Raw genomic sequence first — 4,818 nt, forward strand, 5'->3', positions numbered from 1 at the left:
CTATAGTCTAGTCTATAGTCTAGTCTATAGTCTAGTCTATAGTCTAGTCTATAGTCTAGTCTATAGTCTAGTCTATATTCTAGTCTATAGTATAGTCTATAGTCTAGTGTATAGTTTAGCCTATAGTCTAGTCTAATCTAAAGTCTAGTCTGTAGTCTAGTCTATAGTCTAGTCTATAGTTTAGTCTATAGTATAGTCTATAGTCTAGTCTATATTCGAGTCTATAGTCTAGTCTATAGTCGAGTCTATAGTGTAGTCTATAGTCTAGTCTATAGTCTAGTCTATAGTGTAGTCTATAGTCTAGTCTATAGTCTAGTCTATTCTATAGTCCCGTCATTAGCCTAATCCATTTTGCAGTCTTTAGTATAGTCTAGTGTAGTCTATAGTCTAATCAAGAGTAGGGTCTATTGTCAGTCCTAAAATTTCCCCTGCCGGGAAATTTTTTTATTTTTGTTATTGTTGTTATCTCCTTACTTCAAAACTGAAACAATTTTCTTAACAAATTTGACACATTGAACATTTTTATCAAATTGAAATATTTTTATATACTGTTATAAATAAACATTTCTTTAATATTATACAACAATAATATTTTATTATTAACAATTAATTTACGTTTTATCTTAATTTAAACCGTATTATTATCCCCAAACAACCGAACACTATAGAAATATTAAGAAAACTAATGAAATGGAACAATAACAATAAGCATCAATCACTTATTGTAGTTGTTGTTCTTGTTACTGATAGTAACAACAACAATGACAATTTCTATTACTATTTATTTTTTAGTTATTTGTTTTCTTCTTTAGTTGTTACAAATCTCTATAGTGTTCGGTAGTTTAGTGTTAATAGTCTTGTTTAAATTAATCTAAAGCTTTAATTAATTGTTAATATTAAATATTTTTGTTGAAAATTGTTTATAAATACCGTTATGGGCAAATGTTTATAAAAAAATAATGTTAAATTATTAGTTGAAAAAAGTATTTTAAAATTTGCCAAAAATGCAATTTTGTTAGGCCGATCGCCGGTCGGTGGTTTTCTTTTGTCGGGCCATTCGTTTTGTTAAGTGTTGTGAATGCGTTAATTTAAAGGGAGTGGTGGGAGAGTTTGGAAAGATGAAAAAGAAAAGAAATTTAAAAATATGAGGGGAAGAAGTGTGAAAATAACGAAAAAAAAGTTAAAGAAAAGAGTTAGTGGATACGCGTATGTATGTAAATATGTATAAATGTATGTCTGTGTTGCAAAATGGAAATATTGTTTTTGTATGCAAGGAAATATAAGCGGGTGAACATCGTTATTTAAGCAACAAAAGAAAAAGGTGAGTGACTTAAAGTAAATTGTACAATATGTATTTGTTTCTTTATTGAATTCATTATACCCTACACCACTATAGTGGGGTGGGTATTATACGTTTGTGCTGATGTTTGTAACACAAAAAAATTATTGGTCCTATACCTTAAAGTATACCGACCGATTCAGAATCATTTTTTGAATCGATTAAAACAGTTCCGTCCCTTTCGACTGTCTGGCTGTCCATGTAAACCTTGTGCGCAAGGTACAGGCCGCAATTTTCAAGATAATTTACTGAAAATTGGACCAAGCATGTTTTTTTGGGCACAGGGACAGGAATTCTATTGAAAATGGTTGAAATCGGTCCATTATTTCACCTAGCCCACATACAACCGTACCTACCGATTTGGGCTTTTTATGTCATACTATTATCTCCCTAAAAATTGGCACACATAAGTTTAATATATGTAAGTATAAATGACACTGCAGATTTTCGTAATGATCGTTCCTTATTTGACCCTAGACCCCATACAAACCAACCCCCCCCTCTTCAAAAAAATTTCTTAAACGTCTAAAATTGACTTGTAGCCATTTGTATCGCAATGAAATTCAACAAAACTAACTGTTAGGATCGGGAAATAAATTTCAATAAATTTCTTAAAAATCAACATAAAAGTTTCTTTATGAAAACTAAAAAAATTAAAAATATACCCATGTTGTAAGGTATTATATGGTCGGCCAAGTCCGACTATACTTTCCTACTTGTTTGCGACTTTAGGGCAGTGTTAAGTCTTGTTTATAGAACAGTCTATAGTCTAGACTCTTGACTATATAATAGTCGATATAGAACAGTCTATAGTTAGGCTATATTCTAGCCTATTAGTGTAGTTTATAGTCTAGTCTATAGTCAACTTTTTTTGGCGGTAAAGGTACTAAATATCTTCGCAGCACTTTTCCATTAGCTTGTTCACAAGCAAGTCTTTAAACTGGCTTAGTCAGTGGATTGACTAGTCTGTGGGATTGTGTTTAGTATTAGTCTGTTGTCAGGACTATTGACTAAACTATGGGTGGATTAATCTATGAACTAGTCTGTTGACTATAAAACTCGTGGATCTATTAACTATTGACTCGTTTATTATATGAACTAGTTTATTGAATCTATTGTCTAGTCTATTAGTCTATTGACTAGCCCATATACAACTCTATTGACTAGTCTATAGACTAATATAGGGACAAGTTTATTAACAAGTCTGTGGAATAATCTATATTCTAGTATATTATTTTCATCATTTCCAATTATATTTCAGAACTTTCCAAATTATCTATAGACTACTCTATGGACTAATCCACTAACATCTCTATGGACTAGTGTATAGACTAATAAAGTGACAAGTCTTCTAACTAGTCTATGGATTAGTCCATTGAATGGTCTATGGACTAGTATAATGACTAGTCTATGGAATAGTCTATTATTAGTTTTAGATAAGTCTAGAAAATAGTAATATAGACTAGTTAATTGAATCGTCTATTATGTAGTCCACGAACAAGTTAATGAATTAGTATATTATCAGTTATTGGCTAGTCTACAGACTAATAAAGAGACAAACATATTTATTATTCTATAGAGTACTATTTTAAATAGTCTATGGAATAGTCTAATGACTGGACTATGGAATTGTCCATTAACTAGTTTATTATGTGGTTCTTAAACAAGTTTAGACCAGCCTATATATTATTAACTGGTCTATGATATAGGGAATAGTCAATTGCTTAGTCTATATCTAATCTATTGACTTGTCTATAAATTAGTCCATTGACTAGTCTCTGTATTACTGATGCACTGAATTTTCCATGTCTAAATAAAAGATCGAAAAAAGTCGGAAAAAGTCGAAAATTTCCCATGACAAATATTTAAAATAAAGTAGGGCTCTATACAAAATCGACATTTACATTTGTTGAAGACTCTATTGACTACATTAACTTCATGAAAAACTGCAGGGCAATGAATATTTTTAACAAATTGTATTTTTGTATATTTTTCTTTTGGAATACAAACCGTACCGTCTGCCGGACAATTGGGATGTGTCAGCAAAAAAAAATGCAGACATAACAAAACTCCTAAAAATTGATTTTCTAAAAAAACATTCAGTTTAGGGGGGTTCAAATTTTTAAGATAATTTAATATATAAAAAAATCAGCGATTTTTTAAAAGCCAAGTTTTTGCAATATTCAATTAACAAATATATAGTTTATTTAGTTAAACAATTTAACAGGCACAGTAATATATATAATATAGAACTTAAAGCTATAAAATCACATACAAAAAAATAGACATTTTTTTAAAATAAGTTCAGATTTCAGAAATATTTATAATTTTATAATAATTCTTAAAATATTTTGATAAACATTATATAATATTACTTGATAAATACCTTTTTTTATAAGTTGGTCAAATATTTAGACGTCTAAAGATTTTCAAAAACATGTATTTAATTAGGAACAATAAAATATTTTTGTAGAATTTTATTGTTCCAAATTGAATAATCTTTTGCTTAAAGATACGTTAAGTATCTTTAAATCTGAACTTATCTTTACAGTCTTGAAATACACAGATTATTTGATTTTATGTAATAGATACAAAATATAATGTAATAACTAAAGATTCTAATAATGATTAATTAAACTTTTGAATTAAAATATTCAATAATCTCTTATACATGAAATCGAAAAATAATTTTGAATTCTTTTCGAAATAATTAAGAATCTGAAACTAAAACCAAAATCTAAAACTAAAGTTTGTAACTTTATTTAAAGGCTTTTTTATGGGAGACTTATTAAGATTTGGCTCAAATTAAGTTTAAGAGACATGGAATGAATAGTTTTTTATATTTTAATAAATACTTAAATAAATAAGTAATAAATGCAATTACTCTCAATAAGTAACGATATACAAAGCCTATAATATTTGAAATTTTTCGTTTTAAACTCAAGGCAATTAATAGGCTTTATTTTGTGGATTAGGAAATTTTGTCTTGTAAAACTTTTATAAAAATTGCTTACAAATATGTGGGAATGACTTTAGTAATTTTTGGAAATCTATCATGAAATTATAAACATTTTAAAAATGTTAGAAAATACTATAGTTAAGATCTCATTTGATTTATATACTTTTTTGATTTTATAACATTGATTAATTGTACTCTTATAATTATGAAAATTGTTTATAATTTACTTGCAATTAATTACACAATCTGCCAGTTTTTTCCAGTTCACCGTACGATGGTGGATTATCCTGATCGGCATTTAAATTTGTATGTTCCTGTTCGTTACCGCTGCTAATTTGTAAATCTTTGTATAACTTATAGATGGGATAAAATATCAAAACTTGTAAACCTGTAAAAAGGAAATAAAATAGGTCAGTTAGATGATAGATAGATAGATAGATAGATAGATAGATAGATAGATAGATAGATAGATAGATAGATAGATAGATAGATAGATAGATAGATAGATAGATAGATAGAT

This window comes from Lucilia cuprina, chromosome 6 (genome assembly GCF_022045245.1).
Source record: "Lucilia cuprina isolate Lc7/37 chromosome 6, ASM2204524v1, whole genome shotgun sequence".
Lineage (NCBI taxonomy): Eukaryota > Metazoa > Arthropoda > Insecta > Diptera > Calliphoridae > Lucilia > Lucilia cuprina.